This window comes from Pristiophorus japonicus, chromosome 2, assembly GCF_044704955.1.
Source record: "Pristiophorus japonicus isolate sPriJap1 chromosome 2, sPriJap1.hap1, whole genome shotgun sequence".
In the NCBI taxonomy this organism is placed as follows: domain Eukaryota; kingdom Metazoa; phylum Chordata; class Chondrichthyes; family Pristiophoridae; genus Pristiophorus; species Pristiophorus japonicus.
In genome coordinates this window covers 155,444,278-155,465,890 of record NC_091978.1, presented here as the reverse complement: position 1 = coordinate 155,465,890, position 21,613 = coordinate 155,444,278, and the positions used below count along the sequence as shown (strand labels likewise).

General features: G+C 46.9%; 1 long non-coding RNA gene across 1 annotated transcript in view; it reads left to right on the top strand.

Moving 5' to 3' along the window:
* LOC139232580 (uncharacterized) overlaps positions 1 to 21,613 on the top strand; it is a 98,527-nt gene that overhangs the window by 38,400 nt on the left and 38,514 nt on the right. The window contains exon 2 of the long non-coding RNA XR_011588039.1: positions 15,178 to 15,250. This is a non-coding gene — a long non-coding RNA (uncharacterized lncRNA). The remainder of the gene's footprint in view (positions 1 to 15,177; positions 15,251 to 21,613) is intronic.

Here is a 21,613-nt window from a genome sequence, read left to right as displayed (position 1 = left end):
TAATGCCCCTATTTAAAAAAGAAGGCAGACAAAAAGCAGGAAACTATAGAGCAGTTAGCCTAACATCTGTCATTGGGAAAATAAGGATGCAGTAGCGAGACATTTGGAAAAGCAAGTTTCAATCAAGCAGAGTCAGCATGGTTTTATGAAAGGGAAATCATGTTTGGCAATTGATAGAGTTCTTTGAGGATGTAACGAGCAGGGTGGATAAGGGGGAACCAGTGGATGTGGTGTATTTTGATTTCCAGAAGACATTCAATAAAGTGCCACATAAAAGGTTACTGCACAAGATAAAAGTGCATGGGGTTGGGAGTAATATATTAGCATGGATAGAAGATTGGCTAACTAACAGAGAGTCAGGATAAATGGGTCATGTTCTGGTTGGCAGTGACCATTGGGGTGCCACGGGGATCAGTGCTGGGTCCTCAACTATTTACAATCTATATTAATGACTTGGATGAAGGGACCGAGTGTAATGTGGCCAAGTTTGCTGATGATACAAAGATGGGTGGAAAAGAAAATTTTGAGGAAGACACAAAAAATCTGCAAAGGGATATAGACAGGCTAAGTGAGTGGGCAAAAATTTGGCAGATGGAAAATATGGGAAAATGTGAGGTTATCCACTTTGGCAGAAATAATAGAAAAGCAAATTATAATTTAAATGGAAAAAAATTGCAAAGTGCTGCAGTACAGCGGGACCTAGGGGTCCTTGTGCATGAAACACAAAAAGTTAGTATGCAGGTACAGCACGTAATCAGGAAGGTAAATGGAATGTTAGCCTTTATTGCAAGGGGAATAGAGTATAAAAGCAGAGAAGTCCTGCTGCGACTGTAAAAGATATTGGTGAGGCCACACCTGAAGTACTGCATTCAGTTTTAGTCTCCGTATTTAAGGAAGGATATACTTGCATTGGAGACTGTTCAGAGAAGGTTCACTAGGTTGATTCCAGAGATGAGGGGGTTGACATGAGGAAAGGTTGAGTGGGTTGGGTCTATATACATTGGAGTTCAGAAGAATGAGAGGTGATCTTATTGAAACTTATAAGATAATGAGGGGGCTCAACAAGGTGGATGCAGAGAGGATGTTTCCACTCCTAGGGGAAACTAAAACAAGGGGACATAGTCTCAGAATAAGTGGCCGCCCATTTAAAACTGAGATGAGGAGAAATTTCTTCTCTGAGGATTGTAAATCTATGGAATTCTCTGCCCCAGAGAGTTGTGGAGGCTGCGTCATTGAATATATTTAAGGCGGAGATGGACAGATTTTTGAGCGATAAGGGAATAAAGGGTTATGGGGAGTGGGCAGGGAAGTGGAGCTGAGTCCATGATCAGATCAGCCAAATGGCCTACTCCTGCTCCTCTTTCTTATGTTCTTATGTTTTTAACATGGCCTCACCACCATCTTCTCAAGCACAATTAGGAATGGACAATGAATGGCGATCTTGCCAGTGATGCCCATATCCCAAGAATTTAAAAAATGTAAGTCTTTTTGATATTTTTTAAAGTTTTATGGTTGCAGACCGGGCCTCTCAAAACAACGGCCTTGCAGAGAAACAAGATGAGGATCCACATTAACGGTGTTGAGATGTCCGGTTGATCAGGCACCAAAGGTGGGTTCTGGCCCCTTTGATGTTACCCTGATCCAGGCAGGGCTACTTCACTATGAAGCCTTGACTGGGCCTGTCTCGCAATGCAGTAACTGAGTTCTGCCAGTAGCCAGACAGCTGCAGATAGAACTTGTAAGGGAGATCTTCAATTGACTAAGATCCAGATTCTCTGTCGAATGAGTCCTGCCATCATGGTTCTTCTTTAACAACAAACTCAACATAGTTGCAAATTAACATGTAACTATCCAAACTTCTATTTGGAGATCATTCTGCTACTCCTTCACACAGTCATTTTCCCACCTTGCCTTAAACCATTCTGCATGTACCCTGTCAATTACAAAACTATCTCACTGTAAATCTGACAACCTTCGTACAGTTTAAAACCATCTCTTAGTGCCTACTCTTTTGTACAATTTTATTTCTAGTCTCCTACTTTTCCGATAGTGCAGGGTGGTACTAAGTTGACTGGTTGATGATTTTCACAGGAACCATGAGGGGTTGAAATGGTACCTTCTTGTCTTTAGCTGAGTGCATTTTACCTTTTTAAGAAGAAAGTAAAGGCACTCTGCAACTTAGATTTATTAATTTCTTAGATAAGGCATTTCTTAATTGAGTACAAACAGATGTTAGCAACAAAATACCTTATCACATGAGTCTTCCACTAATTCCCTAGTGTTGGGAGACTGGGCTCAAGACTGGAAAATGATGTATAACTCAGATAAGTGCGGTGTTATGCATGGGGGCAGGGGAAATTCTAAACATTCAAACACCCTCCAGGGAAAGGCATTAAAGATGGTGGAGATAGAAAAGGATGTAGGCATTCTAGTGCATACATCCTTAAAGGTACACGAGCAATGCCATGCAGCGATAGCTAGATATAACTATACTGCGTACAGTTTTGGTCTCCGTATTTAAAGAAGGATATACTTCCATTGGAGGCTGTTCAGAGAAGGTTCAATCGGTTGATTCCGGAGATGAGGGGGTTGACTTATGAGGATAGATTGTATAGGCTGGGCCTATACACATTGGAGTTCAAAAGAATGAGAGGTGATCTTATTGAAACTTATAAGATAATGAGGGGGTTCGACAAGGTGGATGCAGAGAGGATATTTCCACTCATGGGGAAACTAAAACTAGGGGATATTGTGTCTGTAGGCATCCCAGTAATGGCTCCACGAGGTAAAGTATTGTACTTGAACTGTGGTGACTTTGTCCATTTATTACAGCTCCTGAGTGCGGGTACAGTGTGGTGAGCTCCCTTTTATACCTGGTTACCTGTAGTGTACAGGTGACCCCTAGGTCTCCACCGGTTGCACCCTCTGGTGGTACAAGCATAATGTATACAGTGTGAAGATACATCCAGTAGTCTTATGTGACTGTACATTGAGTGTACAGGGTATAAACTTATGTTATACATACACAACATCACTCTCCCCTAAGTCTTGTGCCACTAGCCTTTGCATTGTGTGCTCTGGCCCTAGACTTGAGCCCAAAGCCCTTGCACCTTGTCTATGGTTTGGCTTGGCTCTCTCCCTGTAGACCCCCAAGTCCTTATTGCCACAACATTGGGAAGTGGTCAGCACTGGACGGTTAGAGGTTGCAGTGGGGGTTGAGTGGGTTCTGGGTGTGATCCATATGTGTCCATGACTACACACATCCATTTCCCCCCCCCCCCCCATACATAGACCATGTGTGTGGCTCAACACCTGCATGTGTATACATGTACAGATGGAACGAACATATGATTAATTACATCACTGTTTGGGTTTCAGGTACATTTTACAGGTAAGGTACATATGTGGTATCATAGTCTTGCCCCTGGGTTGTGTAGGTGCAGGAGGGTGAGGACACTAGTTCTAGAGTAACCGGACTGTGCCCAGGTTGTCTGATGGCGGCGCTGTGCCCCCTGCCAGCTGGGTGGGCTCGGATCGCTCACCTGGCTGAGTCTCGGGGCCTTTGCCATTGCCTAGTGTTGGGCAGAGCCACAGGAGTGTGTGTCCTCCCTGTCCTCCGTTGAGGGCTGAAGTGTCTCCCTGTTGCCCTTCAGCGGTAGTGGGAGCCTGGTCATCCCAGTTCCCGTTGGGAGGGCTGGAGGGTGCTGGCCTCTTGCTCCCGGTACCGGCCCTGGTGGCCAGAGAGGTAGAGCCGATCTGGGGCAGGATACCAGTAGTGGTGACTTTGCCGTCCGCTGATCGCTGGCCCTGCAGCTGGTATGTTCCCTCTGTGTGTGACCACACTCCCTGGGGCCTCACATAGGTCCCGGAGGCGCAGGCTACATGATCGGGTAGCCCGATAGACCTGGGTGCTTCCGACGGGAGGTTGCCCTTGGTTTTGTCGGCGTACTTGTAGAACCCGGCATCGCACATCATTACTTAATTTACTGTTATAATATATTGGCTCCGACCGCAATCACCTGACTCGACACGGTTTGTTACATTTACATATTTGCATTTGTCAATTACATCTTTTCCATGTGTATTACCGGCATCTTTGTACAAAGTTACATTCACATACTTGCATTTGTCAATTACACCTTTTACATGTGTATTGTCGGCATTGCTGTACAAAGAGTGGAACTGTCCCTTTAATTTCGATGGGTTGCCGGTCTCCTTTAAAAGGGCCTTGCAGTCTTTACCCCAATCCGGTTCGCTGCTCGGCATCACGTGTTGCTCCCTCAACGCTGCCCCTCGTGGTCTGGCCGCCGCCATCTTTACTTCAGGCGCTTCATCTCGTGGTGCGGGCGCCATCTTCTTTCTCTCTACAAGGTAGGCTGCGGTGATTCTTTTCTCCTCAGGTTCTGCCACGGAAACAGGGAAGTTACCTTCTGCGCCAATTTTCTTCCTCCGGAGTCCTGCCACTGGAGCCTGGAAGGTGAGGTCGGGTCGTTTGGGCTGGATCATCTCGCCGTTGGGTTGAGCAGTCTGTGTCGCCTCCACGCAGTCGAGTTGAGCGCTGGTTTCTCAGGTGTTGTGCTGGATCCAAATTTGGGGTTGCGTAGGACGTCGATCACCAGGGCCTGAAGGTTTACCCAGCTCCAACGGATTTGTTTCATCCATCTTCTTCCTAGCAGCGTTGGACCATCACCAGCAACAATCCACAAAGGTAACTTGTGCATCGTGCCGCCATGGGAACCTGGACATCCACGCTGCCAACGACTGGGATGGTGTCGTTTGTGTAGATGAGCAGCTTCACCTAAACCTTCATTTTAGGTCGTTCGATTGGATTGTCCCAGAGTTTCTCAAAGGCCGCCTAATTCATCAGCGATTGGCTCGCCCCTGTGTCCACCTCCTTCGAGACTGGAGCACCGTTGATTTCAACTTCCATTTTCAACGGAGCAGGTAAACACTCTGTACACCTCATCGTAGGGCTGAGCTGCCTCATGGACTCTCTCTTCATCATCGCTGGAGTCCGGATGATCGGCCAACTCTTCAGTGACTCGGTGAGTAAAATTTCTCTTGCACATTCGCTGTAGGTGGCCCTTCGTGTTACAGTCTTTGCAAGTATACTTTTATAGCGGCACTGGTGAGCCCTGTGATTTCCTCCACAGCGCCAGCGTGGAGTTGGCCGGTTGGCCCCATGTGGCGGACTCAGGGTTGCGGGACTCGGGGTTCTGTTCTCTCTACCCTGAGAGAGACCACTTGCAGCAGACCTGCCTCTAAAAGACACCAGTCGGTTCACAGTACTTGCCGGGTTAGAGTCCTGGGAGTGAGTCATCTGCTTGGAATCGCAGGCCGAGGCCATGAATGCCTGTCTCACATTAATTGCCTTCTGCAGGATGACTGTGGTGTCCGCCGAAAGCAGCCTGTGGAGAAGGCCCTCGTGGCCGATTCCGATAACGAAGATGTGTCTCAGCGCTTCGGTGAGGTGGTCGCCAAAATTATACGGTACAGCTAATCGTCTGAGGTCTGCAGCATATTTGGGGATTTCTTGGCCTTCGGGCCGCTGGTGTGTGTAGAACCGGTGTCTGGCTGTGAGGATGCTCTCTTTAGGTTTGAGCTGTTCCTGTATCATTATTATGAGCTCCCCATATGTTTTGGTTGCTGTCTTCTCTGGGGCTAGCAAGTCCCTGACAAAGCCATAGATGGTGGGTCCACAACTGCTGAACAGGATAGCTCTGCACTTATCAGTCAGCGAGGTCGGTGTGTCTCCCGCCAGGTCGTTCGCAATGAAGTAGTGTTCGAGCCTTTCCACAAAGGCCTCCCACTCTTCCTCTTCAACAAATTGTTGAAAGTTGCCAAGGCTAGCCATTTTTCACGTGGAAATTTGTAATCTCGTTGCCAGTTATTGTGTCTGTAAGCACTCTAGTAATTACTTCAAAAAGGAGTTAGATGTAGTCCTTACTACTAGGGGGATCAAGGGGTACGGCGAGAAAGCATTACAAATGGGTATGATTTGGTGGCCATTACTGAAACGTGGTTGCAGGGTGGCCAGGACTGGGAATTAAACATACAGGGGTATCTGACAATTCGGAAAGATAGACAAGAAGAGAAAGGAGGTGGGGTAGCTCTGTTAATAAAGGATATCAGGGCAGTTGTGAGAGACGATATTGGCTCTAATGAACAAAATGTTGAATCATTGTGGTTGGAGATTAGCGATAGTAAGGGGAAAAAGTCACTGGTGTGCATAGATTATAGGCCCCCAGATAATAACTTCACGGTGGGGCGGACAATAATCAAGGGAATAATGGAGGCATGTGAAAAAGGAACGGCAGTAATCATGGGGGATTTTAACCTACATATCGATTGGTCAAATCAAATCGCACGGGGTAGCCTTGAGGAGGAATTCATAGAATGCATACGGGATTGTTTCTTAGAACAGTATGTTACAGAACCTACAAGGGAGCAAGCTATCTTAGATCTGGTCCTGTGTAATGAGACAGGAATAATAAAACGATCTCCTCGTAAAAGATCCTCTCGGAATGAGTGATCACAGTATGGTTGAATTTGTAATAGAGATTGAGAGTGAGGAAGTAGTGTCTCAAATGAGAGTACTATGCTTAAACAAAGGGGACTACAGTGGGATGAGGGCAGAGTTGGCTAAAGTAGACTGGGAACACAGGCTAAACGGTAGCACAATTGAGGAACAGTGGAGGACTTTTAAGGAGCTCTTTCATCGCGCTCAACAAAAATATATTCCAGTGAAAAAGAAGGGATAACCAGCCGTGGATAACCAAGGAAATAAAGGAGAGTATCAAATTAAAAACCAATGCGTATAAAGTGGCCAAGATTAGTGGGAAACTAGAAGATTGGGAAAATTTTACACGACAGCAAAGAATGACTAAGAAAGGAAAGATAGATTACGAAAGTAAACTTGCGCAAAACATAAAAATAGACAGTAAAAGCTTTTACCGATATATAAAACGGAAAAGAGTGACTAAAGTAAATGTTGGTCCCATGGAAGATGAGAAGGGGGATTTAATAATGGGAAATGTGGAAATGGCTGAGACCTTAAACAATTATTTTGCTTCGGTCTTCACAGTGGAAGACACAAAAACCATGACAAAAATTGCTGGTCACGGGAATGTGGGAAGGGAGGACCTTGAGATAATCACTATCACTAGTGGGGTAATGCTGGACAGGCTAATGGGACTCGAGGTAGACAATTCCCCTGGTCCTGATGAAATGCATCCCAGGGCATTAAAAGAGATGGCGGAAGTTATAGCAGATGCATTTGTTATAATCTACCAAAATTCTCTGGACTCTGGGGAGGTACCATCGGATTGGAAAGCAGCTAATGTTTAAAAAAGGGGGCAGACAAAAGGCAGGTAACTATAGGCCGGTTAGTTTAATATCTGTAGTGGGGAAAATGCTTGAAGCTATCATTAAGGAAGAAATAGTGGGACATCTAGATAGGAATAGTGCAATCAAGCAAACGCAACATGGATTCATGAAGGGGAAATCATGTTTAACTAATTTACTGAAATTCTTTGAGGATATAACGAGCATGGTGGATAGAGGTGTACCGATGGATGTGGTGTATTTAGATTTCCAAAAGGCATTCGATAAGGTGTCGCACAAAAGATTACTGCAGAAGATAAAGGTACGCGGAGTCAGAGGAAATGTATTAGCATGGATCGAGAATTGGCTGGCTAACAGAAAGCAGAGAGTCGGGATAAATGGGTCCTTTTCGGGTTGGAAATCGGTGGTTAGTGGTGTGCACAGGGATCGGTGCTGGGACCACAACTGTTTACAATATACATAGATGACCTGGAAGAGGGGACAGAGTGTAGTGTAACAAAATTTGCAGATGACACAAAGATTAGTGGGAAAGCGGGTTGTGTAGAGGACACAGAGAGGCTGCAAAGAGATTTAGATAGGTTAAGCGAATGGGCTAAGGTTTGGCAGATGGAATACAATGTTGGAAAGTGTGAGGTCATCCACCTTGGGGAAAAAATAACAGTAAAAGGGAATATTATTTGAATGGGGAGAAATTACAACATGCTGGGCTTCCTTGTGCATGAAACTCTTTGAGTCTACCTGTAAAACATAAAACATTAAACCGTGCCACCCGCCCTGGATGACACAGCAGACATTTACAAGGCCCTTTTTTTCTTTTTTGTGTTTTTTTTTGGGCGCTAAAATCAAATTTTTTCCAGTGCCCCCTATAAAAGGGGAGGGGGACACTAAAAGCACCGGCAATTAAAACAAATTAAACTTTAAAACGTAAAATCAAATTAAAATTTGGTTGCCGGGCGTGATGATGCACTCCAGTCCCTCCGGTGCCCACCTCTCGCGGAAGGCCGCGAGCGTACCAGTGGACACCGCGTGCTCCATCTCCAAGGACACCCTGGACCGGATGTAAGAGCGGAAGAGAGGCAGGCAGTCAGGTTGAACGACCCCCTTGACCGCCCGCTGCCTGGACCGGCTGATGGCACCCTTGGCCGTGCCCAGGAGCAGTCCTACGAAGAGGCCCTCGGACCTACCCGCTCCCCAACGCACAGGGTGCCCAAAGATCAGGAGAGTGGGACTGAAGTGCAGCCAGAATTTCAGGAGCAGCCCCTTTAGATAATGAAACAGGGGCTGCAACCTCGTGCACTCAGTAAAAACATGGAACACGGACTCCTCCAGACCGCAGAAATTGCAGGCGGCCTGGGAGTCCGTGAACCGGCTTAAAAATTTGTTGCATGGCACTGCTCCGTGCACCACCCTCCAGGCCAAGTCCCCGATGAATAGTGGGAGGACTCCCGCATAGAGTGCCCTCCATCGGGGACCCCCGCCTCCTCCGGATGGCAAGATGGTACGCCATGGCGTGTCCGGACGGCCGGCGAGGATGGCAAAGTTGAGAGTGTGCAGGAGCAGCCCGTACAGGAAACCCCTCCGCGCGGAACTGAAAGGCACGGAGGGGATTTCCCCGAGGCGGCACAAGTTGTGAGGCGCCGGCCCCCGAGGGAGGTTCCGGGATTTGGCGCCAATGAGGAATTCCGTCCGGACGGGGGTCAGTTCGGACAGGATCTCCCCACGTGCTTGAGCCTCCTCGATACACCTAACAGAGTCAGGGCCCAAAGCTGTTTTTAGCGACTCGATGGCTTCGGCCGCATGGCGGACGTCGGCTGAATTTAGGCGCCGCGCCAGCGTGCCTGGCGCCATCCAGCCCGCTCCTCCGCCATCGAGCAGGTCCCTGACCCTGGTCACCTCACCAGCCACAGCCCTCTCTTCCGACCGCCACATAAAACCTCGGTCGTGGAGGTACGGATTCCCGAGCAGCGGCTCCTGCAGGACAGCCGCCACTCCAGCCGGCGGAGAGCTGCGCTTGGTGGAGACTTTGTTCCAGACCCTGATGAGGTCCCTGTAAAAGACAGGCAGCTCCCGGAGGGTGGTCCTGACACCCCCCAAGTTCACAAACAGGAGCTGCGTGTCGTAGTTGAGGTCGCGCTGCTGGCGGAAGAAATACGTCGCCAGAGCGCACCACCTAGGAGGGGGCTCGACGTAAAGGTATCTCTGCAGGGTCTGAAGACGGAAAGTCGCGAGCTGGGCGCTGACGCACACCAACGACTGACCGCCCTCCTCAAGCGGGAGACTCAAGACCGCAGCAGAGACCCAGTGCTTCCTGTTGTTCCAGAAGAAGTCCACCAGCTTCTTCTGTATCTTGGCGACAAACGCAGGGGGAGGGGTCAAAGTGACCAGCCGGTACCACAACATTGCGGCCACCAGCTGGTTTATGACTAGCGCTCGACCCCTGTAGGACAGCACTCGGAGCAGTCCTGTCCAGCGCCCTAGGTGAGCGGCGACCTTGGCCTCCAGCTCCTGCCAGTTCGCCGGCCAGGCTCCCTCGTCGGGGCTAAGGTAGACTCCCAGATAGAGGAGATGGGTCGTGCTCCAGGCAAAAGGCCTGAGCTCCTCCGGCAGGGAGTCCACTCGCCACTGACCCACCAGGAGTCCGGAACATTTCTCCCAGTTGATTCTGGCGGAGGATGCGGCCGAGTAAATCACTTGGCACTCACGCATCCTCCGCAGGTCAGCGGGATCCTCTACCGCGAGGAGCACGTCATCGGCGTAAGCCGAGAGGACGACCTCCATGCCCGGCCCTTGCAGAGCCAGTCCCGTCAACCTCGTCCGCAAGAGGCGCAGGAAAGGCTCCACGCAAACGACGTATAACTGGCCGGACATGGGGCATCCCTGGCGCACCCCTCTCCTAAAGCGAAGGGGCGCCGTCAAGGACCCGTTAACCTTAATCAGACACTCCGCGGCGGCGTACAAAAGTCGGATCCGGGCGACGAAATGCGTCCCGAACCCGAAAGCGCGCAGAGTTCCGAGCAGATAGTCGTGATCCACCCTGTCGAACGCCTTCTCTTGGTCGAGAGATAAGAAGGCGACCGACAGACCAGCCTCCTGGGAATGATGGATGAGGTCCCGGACCAGATGGATGTTGTCGTGGATTGTCCGGCCCGGGTCCATGTAGGACTGGTCGGGGTGGATCATGTGGTCCAGCACGGCACCAAGGCGAGCAGACATCGCCCTGGCGAAGATTTTGTAGTCCGTGCTGAGGAGGGAGACCGGGCGCCAGTTCTTAAGGAGGCGGAGATTGCCCTTCTTAGGCAGCAGGACGATGACTGCCCTGCGCCAAGAGAGGGGCATCTCCCCGGTCGCCAGACTTTCCCCCAGGACCTGCGCGTAGTCGCTCCCCAGGACGTCCCAGAACGCCCTGTGGAACTCCACGGTCAGCCCATCCAGCCCCGGGGTTTTTCCCCTCGAGAGCCGGGCGAGGGCACCGGTCAGCTCCGCCAGGCTTAGCGGAGCTTCCAAATTTTCACCGCCCTCCGGGCTGACTTTCGGCAGGTCCTCCCACAAAACTCTACGCGCTTCCTCGCTGGACGGATCCGGAGAGAACAGAGCCCCGTAATATTCACGGGCCCTGTTGTTTCCTTGTGCATGAATCCCAAAAAGTTAGTTTGCAGGTGCAGCAGGTAATCAGGAAGGCGAATGGAATGTTGGTCTTCATTGCGAGAGCGATGGAGTACAAAAGCAGGGAGGTCCTGCTGCAACTGTACAGGGTATTGGTGAGGTCGCACCTGGAGAACTGCGTGCAGTTTTGGTCACCTTACTTAAGGAAGGATATACTAGCTTTGGAGGGGGTACAGAGACGATTCACTCGGCTGATTCCGGAGATGAGGGGGTTACCTTATGATGATAGATTGAGTAAACTGGGTCTTTAGTCGTTGGAGTTCAGAAGGATGAGGGGTGATCATATAGAAACATTTAAAATAATGAAAGGGATAGACAAGATAGAGGCAGAGAGGTTGTTTCCACTGGTCGGGGAGACTAGAACTAAGGGGCACAGCCTCAAAATAGGAGGGAGCCAATTTAAAACCGAGTTGAGAAGGAATTTCTTCTCCCAGAGGGTTGTGAATCTGTGGAATTCTCTGCCCAAGGAAGCAGTTGAGGCTAGCTCATTGAATGTATTCAAATCACAGATAGATAGATTTTTAGCCAATGAGGGAATTAAGGTCTATGGGGAGCGGGCGGGTAAGTGGAGCTGAGCCCACGGCCAGATCAGCCATGATCTTATTGAATGGCGGAGCAGGCTCAAGGGGCTAGATGGCCTACTCCTGTTCCTAATTCTTATGTTCTTATAAATCAGGAATGGGGTACTGAAGTTGCATGTTCAGTCATGAACTCATTGAATGGTGGTGCAGGCTCGAAGGGCCGAATAGCCTACTCCTGCACCTATTTTCTATGTTTCTATGACTCCACGAGCTAAAGTATTGTACTGGAACTGTGGTGACCTTAGTCCATTTATTACAGCTCCTGAGTGAGGCTACAGCATGGTGTGCTCCCTTTTATACCTGGTTACCTGTAGTGTACAGGTGACACCCTTGGTCTCCACCAGTTGCACCCTCTGGTGGTACAAGCATATTGTATACAGTGTGAAGATATATCCAGTAGTCTTATGTGACTGTACATTGAGTGTACAGGGTATAAACTTATGTTATACATGCACAACAGGGGACACAGTTTTGGAATAAGGGGCCATTTAAAACTGAGATGAGAAGATATTTCTTCTCTCAGAGGGTTGTAAATCTATGGAATTCTCTGCCCCAGAGAGCTGTGGAGACTGGGTCATTGAATATATTTAAGGTGGTGATGGACAGATTTTTGAATGATAAGGGAGTAAAGGGTTATGGGGAGCGGGCAGTGAAGTGGAGTGGAGCAGGCTCGAGGGGCCAAATGGCCTACTCCTGCTCCTATTTCTTATGTTATTATGATTATGACAGCGCATTGTTTCAAGGTATGACTGATTTTTGTTACCAGAGCTTTCCAGGAGAGTTGATTCAACTTCTTTCATCACTGAGTAGCCTTGCAGTGTCCCTGAAGGTAGCTCTCACTGCCACAGTCACCTCCTTCTACAGGCTGCGATCATCAGAGCTTTCTTCCCTCAGGGCCAAAAATCTGGGTCCTCTTTTGTCAGGCTACAAAGAATTATACCTCAACTGAAGATGTCATTAAATTTGTGGGCTCGGTGCTCTGAAGAGGCACACGCCTCAGACACTGCATTGAACCACCTTGTGACGGACTCTGGCTCTTTCAGCTGCTGCACCAGCATTAGATTTTCCTCTCCCCACAGAGGCTAATCGTGCCTGGGAGCCCATCATAAAGATGTAATGAAGGTGCATTGAGGTCATTTGGACTGATTCTCAGCAGTGTAACGCTGGAAGGTAGAAGTACAGTCCTTGGGCACTTCCAGCAGTAATCTGCCAATGAGGAAAATCTAACCCCACGGACTCATGTTGAAGTTCCGCGGTTGATGCCAGCCTCCAGTAGCTTGCCCATATGGCCATTCTTTGTGTGTGAGCCCAGGCGGTGAGTGTTGGCACTGGAGTGCAACCAAGCCGGATTCAATTGACATCTGGGGCGGGGTGGGGGGAGCAATTTAATAAGAATGGATGGAAAATTGAAGGTAGTGTGCCCACGACTGACCTATATGTGCAGCTGATGGGTAAGGTTCCCCACAGCGATGGGAAACTCTGAAAATTACCCCTCTGATATCGACATTGATAGTGATCAGAAGCAGCAACTCCAGCTGAAATTTCCCCCTCCTTAGCCCAGCGGCACGAAGGCCAATTGTATCACCCCACATCTAAGTTTGTCTAACTCAGCGCATACTGGGAATCAAACTATTTCTTAGTGCTGCATACAATAGGATGTTGAGGGCTCACAACACTTACTTAGTTCTTTAAAGGAGTGAATTTCTTCAGGAGTTCTTCCGATCAGTTGCCGTAACTTCTGCTGAAACCCGTTTATGAACCCACGAGGAAATTCTGGGCGTGTCAGTCAAACAGGCAACAAATGATATTTGATTGTGAAAACCAAGCTGGCCCAGGACACATTTACTGAGTATTTGGCTTTGAATCATAAAGCAGAGAATCTTTGTCCCAACACTGCTTTGAACTTTCTTGTGTTAATTGGACAAGTTTCAGTCGCTGCTACTCTGGAGTAAACTCCATGTGAAAGTAAAGTATTCCATTGGGCAGAGCAAAATAAAAGAGCTAGTATCATCTAGAATGCACAGTTTGATTTGATCCCAACTTCTCAACTGATTGTAAATCAGCAATTACAATTGTCGTGGAGGCGTCCATCACCTTTCCGTATATTAGATGATTCTGATTTAATAGCCTGACTGAAGAGCGTCTTTTCCCTCCTTTCATTACCAAAATCCTATCACTCAGTAGGTCCTTTCGTTTTTTTGTTGGAAAGATGAAGTTTATCAATACCCCTTGAATGTTCACAATGTTGCTACTGTTCATCAAGTGACACGCCTGCTGTGATGCCAGAGTGTTTCTGTTCTGAATGATAGTATTAATAGTAAGCCTTTACTTATTGTGTTTCCATCTGTCAACGCTGCATGTTGAATGATTAATTTATTGTTTTTGATCGCATAAAATGATTTTTAAAAACAGTTGGTAAATTAAATTGTGAGCATTTGTAAAAGTCGTTTATGTTTGTGATAAAAGGACCGATGGAACAATTATTCTTCAATTATTACAGAACTAATGGAGAAGAGAAAGCTTGTGTCATTTCCAGTCATCAAACTGTAGTAAAAAGGATGTTCTGTTTGACCCTGGACAATGCTACATTACCATATAGCATGCACTAAAGGGTAACACTTTGGTTGGCAAGGATCAAGGGCTCACTTACAGAGGGTCTTTAGCACTAAACATGAGAGAAAAACCTGAAAATCATAACATTTGTTAATTTACAGATGAAAAAGACTCATGCAATTTTTCAGTGCTTCACAAACACAAAATACTGTTTGCATTACAGCTGCATATTAAATTCGCAAGTAAGTATAAACATTTGAAGGAACTGAAATAGTATCAACTGAGTGGAATGGGTCTAATTAAAAACAGCTAGGATCAAACAGCACATAAGGCATTTCAAATTACAGAATATCAGGTCACTGTATACTCGATAGTATGTGCACCAACTAATGTCAACAAAGGGTTTTTGTATGGTCCAAGATTGATCAAATCTGTGCACTAACTGTCCAGCTGTTTTGTATAGCAGCTTTATGCAATGTAGCCGGATTATTGGTTGTGAATGTTGGAAACTTCGTTAAAGCATGAGGAATGTATGTTCTCAAAGAATGGTTCCAGGGATGAGGGACTTCAGTTATGTCGATATACTGGAGAAGTTGGGGTTGTTCTCCTTAGAGCAGAGACGGATGAGAGGAGATTTGATAGAGGTGTTCAAAATCATGGGGGGGTCTAGACAGAATAGATTGAGAAACTGTTCCCATTGGCAGAAAGGTCGAGAACCAAAGGTAACAAGAGATAAAACTTTTTTACACAGTGAATGGTTATGATCTGGAATGCACTGCCTGAAAGGGTGGTGGGGGCAGATTCAATCGTGGCTTTCAAAAGAGAATTGGATAAGTACATGAAGGGAAAAAATTTGCAGGACTACGGGGAAAGGGCGGGGGAGTGGGACTAGCTGAAATGCTCTTGCAGAGAGCCAGCTCAGGCTTGACGGGCAGAATGGCCTCCTTCTGTGATGTAACCATTCTATAATTCTATAATTCTAAGATAAGTACGCCTGAGAGAAATTATTTGACTCATCTAGTTTATCCTTCCATAGAGCCTAAGGGTCCCAGTGTCACAGCATCTAACTGCCTCCATTAACCATCTTGGAAGACCATTCAAAGTGTTTGGTGAGTACATAATGAAAATAATAGTACAGAGGACATGCTCAGTGAGTTTATCCAGTCGTAGCTGAGCCATTCTAGACCTGGAATGTCCCAGGTTTTATTCCTGGTCTGTGGCTGAGTTAGCCGATGTAACATGGGGCCAAAGTGGAGGCACTACAATTGGTCTCATTGTTGTGGGTTCGGGAGGGGAAATCAGTCAGCATTTCTGCCTCTGCTCGCTATCCAGTGACCCCCCCCCCCCCCCCCCCAATGAAAGTGGATGTTGGAATAGGATCAGGTTTGGCTGTGGTGCTTCTATGGTACAATAGCCTGTTGACTCACTGTCAAAGCTCACACATGAATAATGCCACTGGGTAAGTGACCAGAGGGGAGCTGTCAAACTGTAGTCAAGCATCGGGAGGGAAATAACTCACGAGGAATAAAGAAGAAATAGAGCAGAACACGCTTGAATGTTATTGTTTTGGCTGACAGTCATGCATTTCTGGAATGCGGACACAACCCTTATAATATGTATTTGACACTGAAAAGCTTTGACAGCCACCATCTGCAAACAATAATATAGAGGAATGTTGTCTTATCAATTGGTAAGGACAAATATTTCAAAAAGTAAACAAACACACTTACATTTGGAAATTTGTAATTCATTTCCTCTTTATGGACAACTGTCTCCTTATAAGATTTTTTAAAACATCAGAATTAACAAACTGAATCAACAAAGAATGAAACAGCAGTCAATTAGGTGGCAACAGGCTTTGATTCCCAGCAGAACCTACTTATGAGGCACACATTCTTATAAAATGTTGTCCTCCAATTTTCTCCCCTTCCTAAAGAGATTCCAATGGCAGTGATACCTCTTACAAAATGACATTCTTCATGTTTCAACCTTAACAATGAGTGCCAGCAGGCTATCCAACTGTGGAAGGCATTGCAGCTGTGACCGAGTCTGTGCTGGCCTGAAATTTATGACATGGTTTGCTGGATAGCAATTGGATACAGGAAGGCTTACCTGCTTTCCCCTCCCTAATCCAGAGCCAATGAGACAAACCGTGCTTTTGCTCTAGCTGTGATCAGCTAACTAAGCATTGAAAAGGGGTCTAATCCAGGACTTTCCTGGCCTGTATAACTTGGAGCCAGATTCCAGAACTTTTCCCCGGTGGGCTATTCCATCATATAACTGGAGTTGGTTTTACTGCTGACCCCAGTGAATTTCTCTGGATCAGTCTTCTTTGAATATTTTTAGCTCCTGACAATGTTCCAGCTAGTGGGTGAGTGGAAACTGTCAGCTGCTGGAGGACCCTCGGCACCTGGAGCAGCTTAAAGGGCTCCCCTGCCCCTCTGAGGAAGAAGTCTGTCTGCTTTTAAGAAAACCGCTAATTCATCTGATGTACAAGAGCATTGATTACACTATCCTACATTAGGAGAACATTTATGGTCCTGGCACTTCAGCATAGCACTGAGTTATGCATAGTGAGCCCCTAGCTCAAGGTGGGGTTTTCAGTGGGATCTAGCTATCAGCTGAGGGCAAGGTGGGAAATAGCAGCTGCTGCATCTCTTAAAGGCTGTAATTGCTACTTGAAGGGTTTTCTTAATTCTTTCTGAGCACAAACTGGAAACGGTTGGTAAAGGCCACCAAGCTGATACTGCTTTGGAGCTGCATGTGCAAGAAGTGCAGCAAAGGAAAGTGACTCTCTTTCAGAGTCCAGGACACCCTTCCCACAGGAGCTCCATCCACTCAGCTTGGCATGAAGTAGCAAATGCTGTGTCCAAAAGTCAAATGTTGGAGATGAGGAAGAAGTCCACTACCAGCATTAAAAGAAATGTTTTTACACAGACAGTTATTAGAATGTTGAATGCTTTACTATCAAGAGACATCATTTAAAATTGGAATTCAATTAGTATTTGAAAAGTCAAGAATATAACAGAATATGGAGAAAGGACAAAGAAATGGGATTAGGCAGGCTTTCCTCTGCCGCTCGCCTGGGGAATCAGCCTTCTCCATGTACAGGGCAGGAGGAAAATGGGGCAGTGGCTCAATACATCGAGCCCCTGCCTCTGTTTCACTACCCTGGAGTTTCTTGGTATTTCCCCTAGGGTTGCAAGTGGGCCTGTTCCTGTAATAGGGCAGATCCATCGCAGATAGTGTAATGAGGCAAAAGAAGATGTTCATGGCCTCCTGCCTCAACTTGCTCTACGTTTGCTTGTTGGGTGGCTCAGGAGAGAGCTACCTATTGAACATGCTGCAGGCCCGTGCCAACCAGAGGGGCCAGTGGGGATCCTGGAGACAGACTAAAGAAACAGAGGCTAGTCTTAAACTTTATATTTAGCTCTCTCCACAGGACAATTGGAGAGACTTGCTGTCGTCTGATTGCTATTGTTCAGCAGCAGCCAGAAGATTCTGATAACAGGAGGTAGGAGCACAGCAGGTGTTCCCATTTATTCCCCGATGTACAGTCACCGTGGCCCTGCCGGAGGCTGCACCTATACCTGGAGTCTGCCTGAGCTGTGTGATTGACCTGGGGAGGAAAAATGTGGGCAGCTGTTTCCTCTTGGATGCAAATGAGCACTGATAGAAAAAAATCTATCCTAGCTCCAGTTAAGGAATTAGCATCAGCACAGTTGCAATGGGCTGAATGGTCTCCTTCTGTCCAACAATTTCTATGATTTTATGCTTCTCATACGCAGTAGTGCATAGCTGCTAAACAGAACATGTTAACTTCAAAGTCACATGCAGAGGCGCCTATGGTGACAGCGGTCCTAAACCCAGTCGGAGTATTTCTCATGAATACTCAGTCTGCTTCTATAGAGGCCTTGGGACCACGTTCAACTTGCTGAATTATCAGATGGAGAGAGCTATTAGGCAGGGCTTCACTGCTATCATAACTATCCAGAGGTCTGCCCATGCAGATCAGTGGATGTGTTGATGGCTTGCTCGGCATCAGAAGCATGGTTGGTGTAAATATGGATGAGGCTGCTGCCCCTTAGGGTAATGCCACATCCAGCGCAGGGATATCTTCTGGCTCATTAGGACTGTCTTGAACTGCTCTTAGCTGTGCTTAGACCTCTCCCTCCTCCATCTGCTACATTGTTGCACCTTTCGGGATGGCAAAGTTGTGGTACATACTTTTGGAGATTCTGGCTGGGTGGTATTGTTATACACGGCTTGGCTGCGGAGGAAAATGAAGTCAATGGCAAGAGAGTGGAGTTTATGGCAGCGACTGAAAACCATGCCCTCGGTCTTCCCAATGTTCAGTTGAGGAAATTTAGACTCATCCATGACTTGATGTCAGACAGGCGATGTAGGGTCAACGGAAGTGATGGAAAGGTGAAGCTGGGTGACATCAGCATACAAATGAAAACCCATACCTGCAGATGATGTTACAAAGTGGCAGCAGGTAGAGGAAAAAGAGGAAGAGTTTTTCTGAATCCAAGAGATTTGGCAGCAAGAACTTTTCTCGTTGCAATTAAATTCTGGAATTAGGCAGTCCTCTCTTTTTATTTCAAAGATAAAGAAGATGAAACAAGGTATGCAAGACAGGTTCACTGAGATCAGCTACTCAGAACTGGCCGGGGATCAAGCCTGGGAAACCTACTGGTCAGCTCCTTGTTGAATAAACTCACTGAGCCATTGGGGTAGCACTATTTGCTACAGTAAATGCTTCAGCCTGACTCATCCAGTTGAACATAAGTAACTTTCATTTTGTTACTCAACATGAATATGGCAATACCAGCATAGTCAATCCCTCCTGCATTTTATTACCAAAACCAAGAACATACTGTACTTTTTCAGCAATGATAACGACAGGAATTGAGTTGGCCTTTGGTTATCTTGCAGTTTACAATAGGAGTTTTGTTTTACCCACAAGTGCTGTACATTCCCAACAATATAGGTTTATTGGATGCATTACTTACATTGCCGTATATCACACAATCAAAACTTAGAGCAACCTGGAAGTTACAGTTCTTAAAAACAGAGCCATTTAAAAACAAAGCTCTGTGTTCATTCAGCTAAGAGTGACTATCAACCATTTGATCATGTTGGCCGGTGAAAGAGCATTTCAGCCCGTAAAGCCCATGATCCCACTCCGCTGGCTTAACAATGGTGAAGCAAGGCCTCTTCAGTGCCACTCAGTTGTGCATCTGAATTCCCAGCACCAGGTAGTTTCCCTATCCTGGTGGGTGCCCGTGCCAGTATTGGTGCAGCTTACATAGGATTACATAGGATATACGGCACAGGAACAGACCATTCGGCATATTGGCGTTTATGCACCACTCGAGCCTCCTCCCTTCTTTCCTCATCTAAATCTATCAGCATAATGCTCTAAAATCTACTCCGTCATACGCTTGTCCAGCTTCCCCTTAAATGCATCTATACTATTCGCTTCAACCATTGCCTGTGGTAGCGAGTTCCACATTCTCACCACTCTTTGGGTAAAGAATCTTTTTCTGAATTCCCTGTTGAATTTCTTGGTGACTCTTTTGTATTGGTGGCCTCCAGTTATGCTCTTCGCCACAAGTGGAAACATTCTCTCTGTACCCATTCTATCAAAACCTGTCATCATTTTAAAGACCTCTATTAGGTCACTCCTGAGCCGCCTTTTTTCAAGAGACCTAGCCTGTTCAACCTTTCCTGATATGTATACCCTCGCATTTTCGATATCATCCTTGTAAATCTTCTCTGCACCCTCTCCAGTGCGTCTATATCCTTTTTATAATATGGCAACCAGAACTATATGCAGTACTCTTGTGTGATCTAACCAAGGTTTGATACAGATTGTAGCATTGACAAGCCATTCGGGAGAAATGCAAGCAAGTCTGGCAGCAGGAAAGGCAAAGAGGAAAACATTGGCCCTATTCTACAAAGGGTACTTTTCTTACAGCCTCTGAACACATTGCATCTGGCTGCTGTAAGGAAGCTGTTCTTTAAGAATATGGTGGGCCCCACCTCTGGATGACCAACAGTCTATTGCTCCTGCTTCTTACAGATGTACAGTTGGGGGCACAGGAGGTGGGATTGGCAGGAATTGCAGGAAATGATGTCATCCTCCCAGTCCGACTTTTTTCTGCATCACCTGAAACGGGGGTGAACGCAAGAAGTGCACGCCCCCTTGTGTCTATGTCCTGTTAGAACCCAAGTTACACTGAGTCTAATAAGATATAGATCCGGTGTAACTTGACCTGCCCCAATTTCCATCTTTGCCTGCCCCAACAATGCTACAGATGCCCTAAAAACATTGCTAATTCAAGTATAGTTACAGAATCTTGATATTCTTACTTCCAAGGATACAACATCCACACACAAGTAAACTTTAAAATACAGGGGAGGTGGAGGGGGGAAAGAACAGTGCAGAAAATGCAGCGAAAGTACCTCAGTGAGGGAGGGGCTATGTTGGCAAACTTGTTCAGTGGAGGGGGGCCGGGCAGGTAAACTCTTTCAGTGTCGGGGGTTGGGGGAAATGTGTGAACCAGCAAAATCTCTAAGTGGCAGCTATTTACGGCATTTCTTCAGGGTTTCTGTTGATCCTCTGCTGAATATCAGGAAAACTCCATGGAAATTCTATCCCAGGATCTTCAATATATTATAGATAAATGCAATGTGAATTAACAGAACTTCGAGCTTTATTTATTCTATATTTAAATTTTTGGGCTAATTTTCAAAACTCTTTGGGGGAAAAATTTGTGTGTTTACCGCCACACATTAGCACCACGAGATGGTACCACAATGCCAGCTGATGGCAGTTCCAGTGGTGCACGCTGTTATGTATGCAACCCTAGGTAACCTGTATCATACCGCCACCAGAGGGCATACCTGTTGGAGTCCCAAGGGATCCCAGCATCCCTTGGGAGCACTGTATATAAGCAGGCCACCCATGCTGTACCAACACTCCGGAGTTTGAATAAAGGAGCTAAGGTCATACTTACTCACTAACAGTACTCAGTTACATTATTTTATTATGAACCTAACAACTGGCGACACGATAACGAACAATCATGTGAAAATGCAGAGAACTGTTGGTATCCTGGAGAAATTCTCAGAAGGGGACGATTGGGAGGCCTTCATGGAGCGACTCGACCAATACTTCGTGGCCAACGAGCTGGAAGGGGACGAGAACACTGCCAAATGAAGGACGATCCTCCTCATCGTCTGTGGGGCAACAACCTATGGCCTCATGAAGAATCTTCTAGCTCCAGTAAAACCAACAACCAAATCGTATGAAGAACTGTGTACGCTGGTCCGGGAGCACCTAGATCCAAAGGAAAGCGTTCTGATGGCAAGGTATCGATTTTACACGTGTCAACAGTCTGAAGGCCAGGAAGTGGCAAGCTACGTCGTCGAACTAAGGGGCCTTGCAGGACATTGCGAATTCG